The sequence below is a fragment of the Chenopodium album genome, chromosome 17, assembly GCF_948465745.1.
Source record: "Chenopodium album chromosome 17, dcCheAlbu1.1, whole genome shotgun sequence".
NCBI lineage: Eukaryota > Viridiplantae > Streptophyta > Magnoliopsida > Caryophyllales > Amaranthaceae > Chenopodium > Chenopodium album.
The window spans coordinates 584,882-604,842 of NC_137850.1; the positions used below are offsets into that span (position 1 = coordinate 584,882).

Below are 19,961 nucleotides of genomic sequence, written 5' to 3' on the forward strand. Positions count from 1 at the left end.
CGATCTAATTTTAACCCGGCCATAATTTTAAACATAACCTATTATTGACCTTTTTTATTCAAGTTCTTGTACTAATATATATTTACAAATTTACTAATTATTATTAAGATGGAAAGTCAAAAACTCTACAAATATCTTATACAAATGATTGAATTAGTAATAAAGCAAATTAGCAGTACTCGTAGCCTCATAAGATTAAATAATTAAAGAGTAGTACCTTAAACGAAGGACATTCTTTTTTGTATATCATCACCATATGCGACTATCATCTATCAATCGATCAATATATCACTAGTTCATTACTAAGGCCCTGTTCACTTCACTTTAAAAAAAATAATAAATTAAGTAAAAATAATTTCAGTTCAGTAAAAATAAGTTCAGTTCAGTAAAATTAATTTCAGTTCAGTAAAAAAAAGTTCAGTTCAGTAAAATTCAATTTTCTTAAAAAAGAATTATAATAGAAAATTAGTAAAAATAATTTCAGTTCAGCAAAAATAATTTCAGTTCAGTAAAATTAATTTCAGTTCAGTTAAAATAATTTAAATTCAGCAAATATAATTTTGTTTCAGTAAAAATAATTTCAGTTCACCAAAAATAAGGTGAAGTGAACGGGACCTAATCGTCTCACTTATGTACGTAGATATGATAAGTCATCGATAATTATTCAATTTAAACTTGGCTTCAAGATAAATATTTCACAAGAATTGATTAAATGAGAAAACTAATTCTTCGCATTTCATAATAATTAACCACACAATATGAGAAATGACACATGAATGACTTGATATTGACCCAATAATAAGGTAAAAATTTAATAATTACTCTAGTTTAAAAATGATCTATTTAGATTTTGAATTTGGTCAACTCGACCAAAATCTAGACAAACACGGAAAGGGTTTGAATTGGTATTGGCCAAATACTAAATCAACTTTATCTTAATCAAACCGAACTTGACCGAACCGAAATCAACCCGACCCAAATTTATCCGACTCGAAATTAACCCGGTCAAACCCGTTTTGAACCCAAATCGAATTTCTCCGAACCAATCCGAACATGAACCGATCTGGAGTTGACCCGTCCCATATCAGACTCGGGCTCGATAGACCGTGATCCGAATTTGATCCAATCCTAAATTGACCCGATCCAAGTTAAAAGAATAATTTTGACCCGAACTTATCCGACTTGAACATACCCGACCCAAGTAGCCCCCTTTAGTGTTTTACTAAAAATGAAAATTGTGAGATAAAATATAAATTCACTTTCTATACATTTTAGTGTTTTATATATATGTAGAGCACAAGCTAAAGTTTGCGTTTGAGTGACATGACAATCCAATAACAAAATTCAATACAACAATAACATATTAATATATTATGGCTTGGCCTTATTTGTTTGACTACATGCATTACATTGACAAGCATGGCATAGCCATTTAGCTTCATTATTACCTTAAACATCATATATTTTTCGTAAACAACATACATTCTATAAATTTGTTCACGTCAACAGCGGCGGCGGCGGTGATGTAGACGGCTCATGGTTAGACCAGATCCCCACAAGTTCCACGAGTGTAGCATACAAGGTCTGGACAACACTTGAGGTAAGCGTTGCAGATTTCGTTCCTTTGCTGGCACCAACCAGCAGCTCCGTCGTTGACCGTTTCGAGCATGATGTTTGAGAGGGGATTCTGTTGTATGGTGTTTGTGGTGAGCGGAGTTCGGCGCACTGCCAAAGTTGGTTGTGTCATGGTGCCTACCACAACAATGGCAACCATGAATAATAGCACATGACCAACTTTCATGTTTTTGGCCATCTCGGACTTCTTACTATGTGAACTTGTATTTTTTTTTTTTATGTAGACGGAATTTGATCCTAAACTATATTATTTTCTTGTATGAAACTGGGTTTGATGAGTTGTATTTAGAAATCTCGTTTTATAGCCGGTCTAATGTTTAGTTGTTGATGACTTTATTTTTTTAATGTCCTCGTCAATGAATTTAGTCCACAAACTTATCTCATAGTAAGGATAACCATTACTACGTACATTGAACTAGCTATAGAAAATTAAAAAAAAAAACTTATTACTAGAAGAAAAACGTGGATCAACAATTGATACTCAACTGAAGTACTGAACAAAAAAAAGGACAATAATTGAATGGACTTAAACAAATGTCATTCATACGTGTCTTTTTAATCGAGGACAACATTATTGTAGAAATAGGACAATAAAAAAAATAAAATAAAATAAAAGCCAAAATGGATTTGGACCAAATAAGTACGGAGTAATAATGGTAATTAACTTAGCATTTATGAAGACAACAACTAGCATGGTTTAAAACCAGTAACACGTTTGCTAAATGGACGTTTGTACTTCATGCTTTGCAACACCCTCCTTCTCTAATTCCTCTAGTGAAAAAAAACAGAAGGGAAGAAAACCATATAACCAATCAAGTTTAGCTTGAAAATTTTCATTTTATATACACCAAGGCACATGGTACACCAAAAGTAAAGTATGCTCATTTAATGTTTATTTATTAGTTAAGAATATTCAAAAGAGCAAAAAAAAAAAAAAAAAAAAAAAAAAAAAAAAAAAAATCAAATGAGTAAAAAGTCAAACTCAAGTGCGTCGTGCACCCAAATGTGTATAAATGGTTACAAGTTTAAATCTACAAACATAGTAGAAAAGGTTTTTGAACAAGAACTGTCTAGCCTACACAGAGTGTAAATTAAAATGTCTAAGTATATAGATGACATACTGTGGGTGATCAATACATAAATTGTTTGAAATCGAAGGCCCTGCAAGAAGAGTACATAAATTGTGCTTTCATTTAAGAACTGGAAATTACAATAAACCTTTAACAAATTAGCACCACATCATCGTCATCAACAACAATATTTTGTTGCTTATTAGACTGAATTAGCACCATACGTCCACACGCACAACTTCTATTAGACATAAACATGTTTCATACATTGCACATGTTATTATTGTTGAAATAATAATAGAGATTAGAGAAGGGAAAGAATAATAAAAGTTGTATTCAATCCACTAACAAAAGTAGTACATAGCAACATATATATAGTGCAAATAACTAAGCTATAATTAAGGAACATGATTCCATGACCATTAATCGGTAACATTAACCCACTAAACTAACCCACTACTATTATGACTCCACTAACACAAACTAATACTTAGTAGAGCATATTCCTATACATTAGGAGTTGACTAACCACTAACAATTTGAAGCAAATATTCCAACACACCTCCTTGCTTCAAATTGGGTTACAATGATTATTCCATTTTCACGCTTGACCTCGACGACATTTACTCTTGCTTTTATAGCACTTTGTGATGCACATCTCATCATCCACACAATTTTGTTGGTGCACATTATCACCAATGCCTTACTTTCGGAGCACCTCTCTCCGTACACTAAATCTTGACATTTTTTGTTGATGCACTTCTCATCAATTATTCGATCTTGATGATGCACATTATCATCAACTTACATTCAAGGAGCACATCTTCTCCATTAACTCTATTTGACATTATCCTCCAATTGACCATGTCACCTTGCATTATACCAAAAATCTTTGGTATTATCTTGAAAACCGTCTCTGCATTGATAACGACTTCCACACTCGTAAAGATAATGCGATCTTTACCTCAAACACTTTTTTTGCTCTCGTTTTCACAAGATTAAAATCCCTTTTCATGAGCTAAAAGGGAACCCATTAATACACCTAACCATTACTTCCATGGTTAAACACAATAACACTCACGCAAAATTTCACTCAAATTTTTTTTTTAATTGCTCAGAAACGATGAACTCAAGCTGCATTGCTTGTTTCTCTTACTCATTTTATTTTTATTTTTTTTTAATTTTTAATAATACTCTTTTTTTTTCTATATATATATATATCTTATTTATTTTTTATTTTTTGGGCTTCATCTCTTTCCCTTCTCTTTTCGGCTTTTTCCAAGATCTAACCTGAATCTCTTGATACCATGTTGAAATAATAATAGAGATTAGAGAAGGAAAAGAATAATAAAAGTTGTATTCAATCCACTAACAAAAGTAGTACATAGCAACATATATATCGTGCAAATAACTAAGCTATAATTAAGGAACATGATCCTATGGCCATTAATCATGCTAACATTAACCTACTAAACTGACCCACTACTATTATGACTCCACTAACACAAACTAATACTAAGTAAAGCATATTCCTATACATTAGGAGTTAACTAACCACTAACAATTTGAAGCAAATATTCCAACAATTATGACCACTTACCAAACATGTCATTACTTAACATTATTAGTTGTATTACATAACTTGTACTTGACTTAAATAGAACTTCACAATTCAGCCTCATCTTCACCAGTCTTGGTTATAAAAGGCTTGTTCATGAACAACTTCATCAGCTTATTAAATACAGATACTTGGCTCTTATCATAATTTTTTAGGAATGCCATGTCACCAACTATGTCTTGGACCTTAGACACTTTCCAATCTTTATTGTTCACATCCGTCAAATCAAGCACGGGTGTGATTACACAATTCTTAGAATCCTTAATACCTTTACTAATTTTACTCCATTGAAGTTCCAATTGCCTTGCTTTTGGATCAGGGTTATAGAAAGTTTCAAAGTGTTCCAAAATCATATTTTCGATATACTTGAATCGTGTTGCCTCCGAAATCATTTGGATTGCAACAAGAATGAGCCGAGCTTCGGTCGTACGATCAATCTCCTTTCCGTAGACTTTGTTGATGAACTTGTTAAGTGGATCAGCTCCCAATCCCAGATTACCTCGATCTATGCCAGCATTTTTCTCAATGTGTCAAAGCAATTAGGGCTCAAAGCTTGATCTCTTCTCATTGATTTCCAATCATATAAATAGAGTACATTGTTTCCTAAGATAGCATCACAAGATATTCTACATATTTATCTTGAGTCAATTAAGCCTATAATTAAGGAAACAATAATATATGATAAATATTAAAGATATTCTCCTATTCTTTCCTAACACCCCCCCTCAAGTTGGAGCGGGTGGACTGAAGACGCCCAACTTGGGAAGAAGATGTTCAAATTGCGATTTGCCCAATGCTTTGGTGAAGATATCGGCCAATTGGACATTAGTAGAAACATAGGAGGGATCAATGAGACCATCTAAGATTGCATCCCGAACAAAGTGACAGTCAACTTCAATATGCTTTGTTCGTTCGTGAAACACCGGGTTTTTTGTAATGTGCAAAGCAGACTGACTATCGCAGAACAATTTAATAGCTTTGGGATGATTTACACCTAAGCTCAAAAGAAGACCCTTCAACCACTTCAATTCACAAGTAATGGCATACATAGAGCGATATTCTGCATCTGCCGAACTAGTTGCAACCGTGATTGGTTGCTTTTTGGTCTTCCATGAAATCGGCGAGTAGCCTAAAAACACCAGCCAACCTATCAAAGATCTACGGGCTAGGGGACATGCGGCCCAGTCCAAATCACACCAACCCTGCAAAGTGAGTTCACTATCAGATCGTAACAAAATGCCTTGATCTGGAGTACCTTTCAAATACCGAACAACTCGCAAAGCTGCTTCCCAGTGTTCTTTTCTTGGTTCTTGCATGAACTGAGATAAAATATGAACCGAATAGGCTAAATCCGGCCTAGTGACTGCAAGGTAGATCAACCTGCCAACAAGTCTGCGATAAGATTCAGGATCAGAAAGTACAGGACCACGTGCTAGACTAAGCTTGTGGTTTTGTACCATAGGAAAATCGGCAGGCTTGGAGCCTAATAATCCTGCCTCTGAAATAATGTCAAGAGTATATTTTCTCTGACACAAAAACAAGCCAGAAGAACCACGGGCGACTTCTATGCCCAAAAAATATTTCAGAGTACCAAGATCCTTCATATGAAAACAGTCACTGAGATATGCCTTGAATGCCCTTAGAGCAGCGGAATTATTCCCAGAGATAATGAGATCATCAACATACACAAGCACATTAATTTGTGTGCCACGAGTAGTGTAAGTAAACAAAGAATAATCTGAATATGACTGTAGGAAACCATATGCCTTCAAAGCAGAAGTAAGTTTGGCAAACCAACATCGAGGTGCCTGTTTCAGGCCATATAGGGATTTTCTAAGGCGACATACCTTATTAGGATGTGATGATTCAAACCCCGGAGGGAGTTTCATGTAGACTTCCTCTTCAAGATCACCATGAACAAAAGCATTGTGGACGTCCATCTGATAGAGCTCCCAATTTTTAGAAGCTGCAATAGCAAGGAAAGCTCGAACTATGACCATTTTAGTCACTGGTGCAAACGTTTCGGTGTAGTCAATGCCCTCCTTTTGATGATTGCCAAAGACGACCAATCTGGATTTCAGACGTTCAATACTCCCATCCGAATTATATTTGATTTTGTACACCCATTGACTCCCTAAAGGACGATTGCCAGGTGGAAGATCTTCCATTTTCCATGTGCCATTTTTTTCAAGAGCCTGAATTTCATTTTGCATTGATTTTCTCCAACCTGCATCCTTCATAGCCTCCTTAAAAGACCGTGGCTCTTTGCCATAAGTAATAGCTGCAATAAAATTTCGGTGATATGGAGAAAAACTGTCACAATTAATATAATGCGCTATAGGATAAGGAGTACCTGAGGGATGCTTTGGAGACGGAGTGTTGAGAGATGGAGATGATGGACTGTTAGTGAAGACCGTATGAGTCACAAAATCCCGGTGTCGTACATTGGGGAATTTCTCACGCATACCCCGACCCATTTGAGCTTCTTGAGCTGCTGTGTGGGGTTAATTTGATGGGGTGGCATTGCTTGTGTGTTGTTCTGTAGCGGCTGGAGTTGTGGCCGAAGGTTGCTGTGGTTGGGCAGGGACAGCAGGCTGACACTGCTGCTGGTCCGTGAGCTGCTGTGTGGGAGGAGCAGTGAGCTCCGTGGCCTCCCTGCGGTGAGCACCAGGTTGCCGCAGGTAGCCTGCGGAGTAATCTGACTCCTTTCGTGCTTGAGGTGAGTGCAATTCAAATTCTTCCTCATTAATTAATGGAGAAAAATTATCAACATGCACCGCATTATCCACATTATATTCAGCTTGATTGTCCAAAGTTACATCAACAAAGTCAAAATCAACAGCAATATCCATGGGCACAATTTTTTCTGGAACAATGTTGGATGATGTCAGATCAAGAAATGGTAAAACATCCTCGAAAAATTTAACATCTCGCGATACAAAAAATTCTTTTGATTCAAGATCAAATAAATTCCAACCTTTCTTCCCAAAAGGATAACCAACAAACACACACTTACGACTCCGACTGGCAAATTTATCTCCCTTAGTTTTCTGATTATGGGCAAAACAAAGACACCCAAAGGTACGAATAGTAGTGTAAGATGGGGGAGTATTGAACGTCTGAAATCCAGATTGGTCGTCTTTCCTAACACAATGTCATCATTTGAAAATCTGTAGTTAATTATATAACGATTTCTACCTTTTGCCTCAAGAAAGAGATTTTTTATAGCATCTGGAGGAGCAATCTGATCCCGTAATATCAACTAAAAAACACTTTTGTTTTTAAAAAGTTGTGTTAAATTTCGAAACAATATAAAATGAGACAGGGCAACCCGAACAAGGAGGAGGGGAGTTTGGTCTACAAAATAGGCTTAGGAGCTTCCATACTAAAATCAATTGGCAATAGTAGGAGTTACTTCTCTACCTTACAAAGTGGAACCACCTCTCCTCTTTCTCTAATGCGGGACACTCACAAATGGATTACAATGGGTTTCAACACTCCCCCTCACTTGTGAGTGTCCATAGAATTAGAGCACACCAAAAAGTACTATATAAATCATTTTTGGAATGAACATCCAATAGAGGCTCCTTAACCAGTGGCTTTACAAATACCCAGTTATAAACGACCCAACAAACCTAGACTCTGATGCCATGTTAAATTTCGAAACAATATGAAATGAGTCTGGGCAACCCGAACAAGGAGGAGGAGAGTTTGGTCCACAAACTAAGCTTAAGAGTTTTCATACTAAAGTCAATTGGCAATAGTAGGAGTTACTCCTCTACTTTATAAAGTAGAATCACCTCTCCTCTTTCTCCAATGTGGGACACTCACAAGTGGGATACAATGGGTTTTAACACTGCCATTACTGGAACACTGGTATTGTTGTAATTGAGTGTTCTATCTCTCAACCAGTCACGTATGTTGCTCAATTGTATCGAGTAGGTAGTCGTCATATGATGTTTCACATCGAATCTTAGATCTGATGCTGTAAATGTTAGTTCAAGGGCGATCACCCCTATTGATATGGCTACCACAACGAAAGCCCTCATTACTCTTTGCATTCCTTTCATTTTAATTACCTGTTCCAAAATAAAACCATTTTAGTACGTAAGATTGGATTTAACAAACGTCTGCCTTGAACAAAAGGTAGTTTAAGTCAAAACTATGCCTTCATTAACAAAAAGTTGGTTGCTCAAAACATGGGTGTTAATTCTACTATCATTCATTAGTAACTTTATTTATTTATTTATATATTTAGACAATCATAAGAACGGGTGATCTAATGAGAAACGATTCAAGAATAAGGTTGTTATACTGGATGATCCTCAGTGTGAGTTGTTGTTACTTAGGGCATGCACCGGAGTTTCTAAACTCTACTTTGTATTGCGTATTCGTCCTCCTAATACTTTTGAGGCGGCTCAGCGCACATTCGACGGGACTCTTTGATCTTCCTTGAGCGTATTGTTAATGCTTCAGGGCCTGGGTTTGACGATTGGCAGTGGCGAATTGCAACGTTACCATTTGCATTTGGAGGACTAGGTAATTATTCCGCAGGAGATGTTCTGTAATACCCCATATTTTGATACGTATTTTTCTAATTAATTAATTAATTATTATTTTCTAAAAAAGGTATTTTAGTAATTTAATTTACTATTTGAATTTTGGAGCCAAAATAATATTTGAATTTTGGGGCCAAAATTAGTTCGAAACTTAATCATTATTTTTAGATTTTGGATAAGCTTTATTATCCATTTAATTTATTTTAAAAACCGGATTATTTTTATATTTCAAATATTTTAATTAAAGTAAAAACTATATTTTATTATTTAATTAATAAGGTCCGAAAATTCCTAATTATTGACTTAGATTTTTGGATTCTCCTAGTGTGGAAAATCTGATTTTCTAGGTTAATTTATTTGTGAATACTTGGTATTTTATTGATTAATTATTTTATACAATAAATATTACTTACACAATTATTTTCAATTCCTTAAATCTTGCAAAATAAATCCCTAAAATATACTAGTAGGATTAGAAAATTTGAGCTATGGAAGATCAATATTTTCGGCCCTCAAATTTGGGTGATTTATCTTGGTAAATTGTAATTTAAATCATCTCCTTAAAATCTCTATTTTTTTTAGTTTATTTCTCCATCTCCTAAATATTTGATCATCTTATTTTTTTACCTTATATATTCCTTGATTATTCCCCAAATAATCTCTTTTGCTATATTATTTTTCATGACAACACAATTTCCTTAATTCTATTATTCTTAATCATCTTAATATCAAAACTTTTCATATTTCTTTATTCAATTCTCCAAATAATTCCTTAATTCTTTTACCATAATTCTTCCTACATTCTCCTAACATAATTCTTTCATTCATGAGCCTATAAATACCCTCTCATATCTCTCATATTCTTCACACCAAAACCCAATTCTCTTCTCTCTTATTCTTCTTTTCCCTAAACCTTTTCATACTTTTCTTTCTAACATTTTCCTACATATGAAAGATTTATGTCTTCGTCATGTGCAATTACTAGATATATAAATGGATCAAATTATGGAGATAATTAAGTTCGTTCATTTGGGTCGTTGTTATATCATAGCTAGAGGTACTAACGATCTTTGGGCTAGTAAAATAGGCCAAAGCTCAATTGAACTGATCTTATAAGTTCACACAAAGGGCCTAGATCGAGCATGAGAGAACGAGGCCCATGATGGGCCTTATCCCCTAGCATGGCCGGCCATATGGAGGAATAAGGAGGGTTTTGGGCTTCGTGACTTAGTCTAATTATAATAGGATTATAAATAGACTAAGTGCCTAGAGTTTTCAGTAATGCAATTGAGTGATCACTTTGATCAAACCCTTATTAGCAAACATGAGACCAAACCCCTCTCAAACTCCTCTCTCTCACTGCTCTCTCCTCCTCCCTCGGCGCCGGTTGTGGTGGTTCGTGGTGGTCGGTTCTGTCCATTAAAGGAGGTGATCGCGGTTTTCCTCTTTCACTCGACCAATCTAGTATTGGTGGACGGCTCGTTCGAAGCTCGTAGACTAAGTAGAGGAGCAACGCTTGGGGCTCTATTCTCTCCCGGATTAGCCTGTCGAATTGCTACGTGGAATTCACGCTTCAAAGGTATGATTATGTGTCTTGTGTGTTATGCAAGTGATCTTGGGATTAGGTGCTTTATGAATATGATTCATGTTTTCCGCTTTATAGTACCTATAAACTCCTATAGTGGTATCAGTTAGCCTCTTGCATGAACACGCTTGATGATAATAATTCTATTATTTGAAGTCCATATTATTAATTTTATAATCAATTAAGAGGGAGAAATTAATTTAATTATGGTTTAATTATTATATTTAATGTGATTAAACTTTTGGAATTGATTAAATGCGATTTAATTATGCTCAAATAGCCATGAAGAGGATCGAAATTTAGCCTTATAATATTCGAAATTTTCGAACCCTAACCTTAATGATTTTGGAAATTAATAGCCCTAAAACATGATTTTTGTGCTTGATTTTGATTTAATTCGATTTGTTTATGTCTCATAATTTTAATTGGATCGATTTATGCATAAAAATGTTTTGTGTATGATCATAGATTTAATTTTAAGAGTTAGAATTAAATTGGGATTAATTTTATGATGAACCCTAATTTTAAAATTGAATGGGGATTTAATTTTAATTTTAATTTGTGGACTGATTTAATTTAGTTTTAATAAAATTTATTTTAATTAAATTAAAAACCAAAAAAAAAATTATTTAAAGTGGTCGACAGCCGCGGCTGGGTGGCGCAGCCACGGAGGCTGCCGACCTGATGGTGGTCCAAGAGGGAGGGGGAGAGGCGGCGGTCCAGGGCGGTTGGCAACAGCTGTGCAAGCGTTGCACGCTGCTGCCGTGGCTACCACTGTTGCTGCTCGCTGTTGTCCTTTGCGGCAGTGGCTGTTGTTGGCAGCCAGCCACCGTGGCTAGCTTCGGCTAGCCAACCACGATGGCCGACGTGTGGCACGATTTTCAAAAAAAAAAATTAATTATTTTTGTTTAAAAATATTTCAAGATAATTACAAATTATTTTGGGATAAAATTAGTTAATTTGAAATAAAATCTTTTATTTGGGATAAAATCAAATATTTCAAAAGTTGTTATATTTGATATTATCCATATTTAATTTGCTAAATTTGATGATTTTCCATAATTAAAGTGGTTAATATTGGATAATATTTGTTAGGATATTCTGAGCATATTCCAAAAGGATAATAATTGATTTAAATAATGTGATTATCTCATAATTAGATTAGGATATAATTAATTCTAAAATTATTTGATTAGCTAGTAATTAGGATAGAATCTCCTAAAGTTGTTAGGATAATCATGGAAAATTAAATATGATTTATCTTTCTAGATTAAAATATGATTTATCTTTCTAGATTAAAATATGATTTGATTCTATCTCATGCCTAAATTAAAATATATGATATTTTATAAACGGTCATGAATAATATATGATATTATCTAATTATGATTTAAAATATGAGATATTTTAGTAAATGCATTGACTTAATTATGAACATTCGATGTTGTAGTTTAGACAAGCATGTTGAGTGATTTATTATATGGCATTTTATGTAATATATGATATTATGTTGCTATATATAGACTAGTGTGGCCCATAGTTTTTAAATACGATCCGCGCATCGTGATGTAGTTTTGTAATCTAATTACGGTCTGCGAACCGTTAAGTATTTTTGTAACTTTTATTTAAAGTAAATAGATTAGTTATTTAAAAAGTTTAGTCCAAATAAGCCCATGAAGTGAAGGCCCAAAGGAGCAAGGGGGATGGAGATCCATGACGATTCAAGTGGGAGTTTTTCATTTCTAGTTTACTTAGGACTAAGGGGCTATACTATGTCATGTTTTATTGCATTAGTAGATTATGCACGTTAGATTTTATTTATGTTGATTGATGATGTGCTAGAATTCACTAAATAATCACAACATAATAAGTCTAGGTTCCAGTAATATTGAGATTACTTTTCCAATTAGATACCCAACAATACTTCAATTGTGAGTGATGGGTCGGCCTCAACAGAGTGTCACTTATTATCTTGGGTAATTTGGGGTAGATCACGTTCTACATATTTAATTGGTTATGCTCAACAAGGTTACCTAAAGCATTTAGAACCTTGAAGCAAAGGGTAATAATTAAACATGTGATGGTTAATTATTCAACCAAGAGTTGCAAGAGTTGTAATTAGTAAAGAGTTTACTCACCTTGAAAATGTAATGCTTGATGGTAGGGCCTCAGTCCTGTCTACTATTACACAAATAAAGGGTCCTGGAATCACTTAAAATTCAATTGGGATAATTTAATATTGAATAAAGTGCATTTTAAAGTTACCTACATAATTCATTTATGGTACTTTAGTTTTAATCAAGCATAATTATTAAACTTTTGCCTTATTTTGACATAGATGGGTAGTCGTAACAATGATAACAACATTTACAATCTACGACCATTCCTTGAGAATGATAGGTTGACAAGAGAAAACTTTTCCACATGGGAAAGGATGCTAAGGCTTGTTCTGAAATCTGAAGGTAGAAAGGATGCCATAGACACCCCATTGCCAGGACCTTTGGGTGAGGATGCTATTGCAGTAGAGGTCCGTAAGCGCAAGGAAGCACTAGATAGGGTTGTGTCTATCATTTGCTTAATGATTGCTACTATGGATCCTAGTCTTCAAAAGCGTTTTGAGGACCAGGATGCATATACTATCATGCAAGAACTCAAAGCTTTGTTTAAGAAACAAACAGTTGAGAGGTATGAGCTCCATCGAGAGACTCTGGATTGTAAGATGGAGAAGGGCACCACAGTTCATGATCATGATTTTAAAATGATCGGCCTTATTCAAAATATGGAAAAACCGGGGCACCCATACAGTGATGAGATGGCAACAAACATTATTCTCCACTTACTTCCAGAAACTTTCAACCAATTTATCATGAACTTTAACATGTTTGATGCTAAAAAGACTATGAATGAGTTGCATGCTATGTTGGTTAGTGCTGAGAAGCAAATCCCTAAGGAACCTAAGAAAAAGGTTCTTATGGTTCAAAAGGGAAAGAGGTTCAAGAAGAAGGGGAAAAAGGCTAAGGGCAAGGGTAAGTAAGTTGCCAAGGCTCCTGAAAAGCCTAAAGCAACTCCAAAGGCTAAGGCTGCAGATGAAAGTGAATACTTTTACTGCAAGAAGAAGGGGCATTAGAATCGCAATTTCCACAAATATCTTGAGTTCCTCAAGAAAAATGGAGCATCCACCTCAGGTATTATGTTATAAACATTTTAACTTTCACTTAGGTATGCGATACCAAGTTGCAGTGCTTAACATTATAAATGTTGTGCAGAAGCTGCAAAGAAGTGAAGCTAGCAAGGAAATGGAGCTAAAGGGTGCACTAGAAGTGTTCGAGTGACCAAGAAAGCTTCATAGTTTTAATTTCTGAATTTTATGATGATTTTAGACTTATTTCCAATTAAATGAGACAATATTTCGGTTTCTTGTTTGAATACTGATTTGGTTTACTTGGCTTGGACAAGTGTTAATCCATGACCATGGTTATAAATTGTTTTCATTTTGCTAGATACGAATTAATTTTGTTTATGACATTGATATAAGTAGATCACAAAAGCAAAATTAGATAATTTAAGATAAACGTACTTATAACAAAGTAAGAATAGGTCACATAAACCATTTGCACATCCAAAGATACAATTTGATGGACTCTTACTCTTATTTGATTGTGAATTATTTGAGAATTAAAAGTCATGCTTGATAAGGTAAAATGACCAAGTCACCTTTTAGTTGAAAGGGTGAAGGAGCTAATGACCTTTTGGAACTCATACATATGATGTGTGTGGACCAATTAGTTCAAGAATTAGCAAGAGATTTAACTATTTCATTGCCTTTACTAACAATTTAAGTAACTATATCGATAATTACTTAATGAAGTGAAGGTTGGAATCATTGAAATGTTCAATATTCCAAAATTAAATGTAGAATCAGTTTGAGATAAACAATTTCACACCACAATAAGATTGTTGTGATAAATAATTAACTCAAAATTAATGATCATCTAAAAGGAATTGTTGAATTAATTCACAATCCAAAAACACTACAATTAAATGTGTGTTGAAAAGGAATCAAACTTTGCTTGTCATGGTTCGATCTTAGATTGACTTTAATGATTTACATATATTGTTTTGAGGATATATATATTAGAACAACAATTGTGAATATACTAAACAGAAACTCAACCAAAGCAATTAAAAAGACGTCATAAGAGTTATGAATTGAAAATGTTCCAAAAGCTGTCTTTTCAAAACAAGATTAAGCGTTATGAAATCGATGTAAAATGTTTACAAAGATGACATAATGCACCCTAAATCAAGTAAATAGTTCTTCGTGGGTTTTCCTATGGAAACTAAGAGGTATTATTCCTACAATCGCGTAGATAACAAAGTGTTTGTTGCTCGCGATAATGTCTTTATAGAAAGAAATCTCTTCCTACAAAACTAAGTGGGAGTAAAATTAGATCTCGACACTACTAGAAAAAGGGTCTTTAGTATCATAAAATTTAGTATCAGTAAATATTTCCGATACTAAAAGATTCATTAGTATCAGATAATTTTTTTCCGACACTACTTGGATTTTGACTCAATCTCACTATTAGACTTTATTTTAGTGTCGGAATTTTTTTCATCCGATACTAATAACATAGTAGTATCAGAAACATTTCGATACTAATAGATTTTTTTCCTATCGGAATTAATAATGTTACAAATAATTGCCTATAGTAACCAATTATTCCGATACTAAAGCCTATTTAGTATATCTGATGAAAAATTTACATACTTGGCGCGGGCGGTACATTAAAATTTTGGGGAAATTTTGAAACACTACACTTCATTTTTATAATTTCACCTCGGTATTATAACCAAAACCAAATTCAAAAGAAAGGTCTTACCTTTTTCTTGAGCAATTGAGCACTCTTATCTCTCCTCCTCCATTTCACGAATCTAGGGTTTACACCAAAATCCAATTTGCTCAAATTCACGAACTACCCATTACATTCGAAGTTTAATTACTTCGATTTTTCTGAAAAAAAGCAATTGCTGCTCATATCATTTCTCAATTTCTACGCATCGAATGGGATTTGCTACTCAACTTCTAAAATCTCAACCAATATTCACTGGTGGTATTTGGTAAGTTTAACTCACTGATCTACTTATTAGAATCCTCTTTACTTTAAACCTATCCTATTTGATTAGGAATTGTTGACTTATATAAAAATATGAAGAAATTCTTAAATTAGGCATATTTTGAGTTTCTTGATTAATTCCATCGTTAAGGGCAAGAAAACTATGCTGAAAATTTCAATTTATCATAGCTTAACATTGAAAATATTGAACAAATTTATTGGTTTTGGTTATTACTAGAGCTGTGAAATAAGGATTCAATGTAGAATTTATAATTTATTTGATGAGTTTAGATTTAGATTTGAATTTGGATATTTGAAACGACAAAAACTGTAATTGTTATCGCTAGAATTGTGTAATTTTTGTTTGTTTTTGCTGTTTTGAGCTTCAATTTTGCTGCAGGTTGGATGAATCTGAATGAAAATACACTGTATTATCAGAGACGTGTTATTTTGCTGGGTATAGTTTGGGTCCAGTGCAATATTATATGTTCATTCTAAAAGGTTGAAGGTGTGTTAGACTTAATTAAAAAATATTTAATTATTTATTGGTTTGCCTCAAACTTCAATGTCCCTTGAAATAGAGATAATATCATTAAATTTTTGGTACTTAGTTATCTCCCTATTTCCAGTATATGTTTTGGATGTTTAATATATCTGTATGGAGAATTGTTGCTTATGTTTGATTATTATTGAAGAATAGGTTTAGTTTAAGGAGATATGACTATAAGAGTGAGAGGAAGGAGCAAAATGAAGGAGAGAAAGAACAAACAACCTTATATTTGAAGGTATATGATCTGACCCTTGCAACGCTTTTGTTTTGAATTAGGACCTGGCTTTTTTATTCTCTATTATGTTTCATTTGGGGATGATTTGGGTAGCATCAATTAGAGTACTCCAACTTTAGTTTCAACTATCAACTCAATCACTAGTAATGCTTTTCTATTATTAAAATAGTCCAATTTTCTCACTGATTCACTAATTTTAATTGTATTCTAATGGGTTTATGATTAATAGAGGTTAGTGATGTATCTTTTATGTCTTACATCCTACAGAGCACTATTGTAGTTACGATGACGGAAATATGCTGACATAAATGAGGATGATATGTATTTGGACTACAATGAGATCATATACGCACTTATTAAAGTTTTTATATATGGAGATATATTAGCGTTCATGATGGAGTAATGTTGGTGGTGGTTCTTAATCTTTGTGTTCTAATTTTGTGTAACTTTCAAACATGCAGTTATAATACAGAGGGTTTTACAGAGAGCAAAAGAAGGGGTTTAGTTGTTCCCTAATAAAAATTCGCTATTCATTGTTGTCTTTAATTTTGCTTGTGGAGCATGGTTTAGTTTACTAAACATTGCTATCTTTAAAGTGTTAACTTTCTTATGCCTATTTGTGAATTTAGTTGGTATACGCAGCAAGATAGAGAACAATATGAGTACTTTTTGATGGGAAGATTATCACAAACTCACATAGTACTCTCAAGGTACATCTTACTTTCTTGATGAGTATTCATGTCATCTTATTTATCGCCCTATAGTTCATGTTAGAACAATCTCACTTTTAATCTTGATAGCTTGCTGAGTTATCAATTTACTTGTTATGTATGATCAAACTAACCACTATATATGTTCCCCCACCAAACTTAAGAAAGTAAATTAGAAAAGTTTTCTATGGATTATTTCTTATATAAGTTAAAAATACAAGCTACACTAAACAAAATATTATTGTATATGATGATGAAGTCATAGCTGAAATTCTCTTATGTCCTTGTTAAACCTTATGGCTAGTGTATTAAGTTATACAATGCATGCTTTCATTGTGTGATGCTCAAGATACTAATATGCTGTTGGATGAATTTGTATGTGATGGTTTTTCTTATTTATGTTAACAGCTTAAATTTTTGATGATCTAAAATGTCCAAGTTTGAAGATCGTTGATGGAAGCGTATAGCTTTTTTGGAAATCAAGTAGCTATTGTATACTTATGTTAAGAAAAATTTATGCTACAATTTTATATCTTCAATGGTGGTGATGATTATGTAAAATTTTCTTTGTATCTTTGTATTACAAGCATGTATATATCAGTTTTTTGTATTAGAACTCCTTAATGTAAAATTGTTTACAGCTCTAAATAAACAAAAATAATGTACAAGGGTTTGGATTATGTATTTAGTTTTGAATCATGTATAAATTAATTGAACAAGGTTCATTAGTTAATAATGATACTATATTTTGTCTAGTATATGAACATTTCTAATACTAGAGTACTGTTATTGTTGTAAAGTTAATCATTAGTATCAGAAATTTCTGATACTAAAGAGATTTTTCAAAGCTAAGAATAATTATTGTATCAGTAATTTCAGACACTATAGGGTTAGTTTAGTATCAAATACCAATCTGATACTAAAGATTCAACTCTTTTGTATCAAATATTTCCGACACCATAGTATCTTTATAGTATCAGAATATCTTTTGATACCACAAGACATGATATTTGTATCTAAATTTCGGTTACTAATTTTCCGATACTATTGATATATCCGATACTATAGGCACCCCTTTTTAGTATTGGAATAAAAAACCGATACCAACACATTAGCCACAGAGGTACTAGTATCGGTTGAGTATCGGAAATTATTTCCGATACTAATGACCTTTGGTATCAGAAAATATCTCTTTAGTATCAATAAATTCCCGATACTAAAGACCAATTTTCTAGTAGTGCGATGAGATTCGAGACGAGCAACAAATGAATGTGGATAATACTACATCAGAGACGAGGGCACATGAAATCAGCTAATTTGATAAATCATGTGTCGATGCAAGCTAATTTAACTAGCGAGGCTTCTATCGTCCCACTTGAATGAAAGGCTTTAAAGAGTTGAAGAGAATAATTCTATTGTTGCTTATACTTATTGTAGGTTACTTAGGATCAAAGCAAACAGTTTGTTGAAATTCTAGTAAAAGGTGGATTCTAAAATTTTCCTATTGGAATGGTTAGAACCCATACCCTACATGCAAGCTTTGGTAAGTGCCAACTCAGGAAGTGGCTTAAGGCCATGAAATCCAGTTGAAATCTAGAATGGACTCCATGTCTGTAAAGATGTGTTAGTCCATGATAGTCTTACAAATGGGGTCAAACCTATTAGCTGTGTAAGCCTATTCGGATTCTTCTAGTGATTGCTGATTTCGATTATGAAGTTTAGCATTGGATATCAAAGGAGGATATGTATATGATACAACCTAAGGGCTTTGAAGATCCAGAAAATCATAGAAAGTTTTGCAAACTTCGGAAATTCATTTAATGGATTGAAGTAAGCATTAGGGAGTTGGAACATTCATTTCGAAGAGGCAATCAAATACTTTGATTTCCTTGAAGAATGAAAAGGAATCTTGTAGAGACAAGAAGTTTATTTAGAGAAATTGGTTTTCTTAATCTTGTATGTAAATGACATACATTTTATATGTGAAATGACATATCTATGCTTGAGTAAGTCAAGCAGTGGTTAAGGAGTTGTTTCTATATGAATGACTTAGGAGATGTTAGGTGCATATTGGGAATCAAGATCCACGAAATGAATTTCGAAGAATGATTGGACAACATCGAGAGACTTATGTTGATAAGGTTCTTGACAAGTTGATGAAGCAAGACTCTAAGAGAGGATGTATTCCCATGTTTCATGGTATTGCGCTCAGTAAAACTCAGTGCCTTCAAAAGCCAGTAGAGTTGAGTAATATGGATAGTGTACCCTATGCTTCTGCAAAAGGGTCCACTTTATGTGCCATGAAATGTACAAAGCAAGATATTACATATTACTTGTGCATGTGTAGCAGGTTTCAAGCAAATTAAAAATAAGCATACTGAAAGTTACCAAGAACAAATCCTTAAGTACTTGAGAAGCACTAAAGGAATTTTTCTAGTTTATGGTGGCAAAAGTGAACAAGTTATCAAAAGGTTATGCGGATGCAAGTTTTCAAAACAGGCAAGATGACTTTAGATGGTGATCTAGATGCATTTTATGTCTGAATGGAGAAGGACAATGAGCTTGATGAAGAGTTCAAAGCACAACACTGTTGCATACTTAATGTCAAAATATGTGTGTTTAGCTCCAGTAAAAGTAGTTAAGGAGGAAGTTTGGATCAAATTGTACTGTGACTAAAAGGACACTTTTTCCAAAACAAAGGAGTCAAGGTCACATCACAAATCCAAACAAATAGATATGAGATATCACCTCGTTTATGAGATCAATGACTTGCGGGATGTCATGATCTGCAAAGTTTTAAGTGAGAATATCGCTTATTTATTAAACCCCTTCCACAGAATAAGGTATGGGAGTCATATTAAAGTCTTGAATTTTAGCAAATT

General features: G+C 33.7%; 1 long non-coding RNA gene across 3 annotated transcripts; it reads left to right on the top strand.

The window, feature by feature from the left end:
* Positions 1-15,270: 15,270 nt before the first annotated feature.
* LOC145587292 (uncharacterized) lies at positions 15,271-17,837 on the top strand. Of its 3 annotated transcripts, none has more exons than XR_014101241.1 (4): positions 15,271-15,588; positions 15,985-16,369; positions 16,999-17,079; positions 17,488-17,837. It is a non-coding gene; the product is annotated as an uncharacterized LOC145587292 (long non-coding RNA). The 3 variants fall into 3 exon arrangements; XR_014101243.1 differs by having other exon boundaries at positions 15,274-15,588; positions 16,280-16,369; XR_014101242.1 differs by having other exon boundaries at positions 15,277-15,588; positions 16,285-16,369.
* The last annotated feature ends 2,124 nt before the right edge of the window (positions 17,838-19,961 follow it).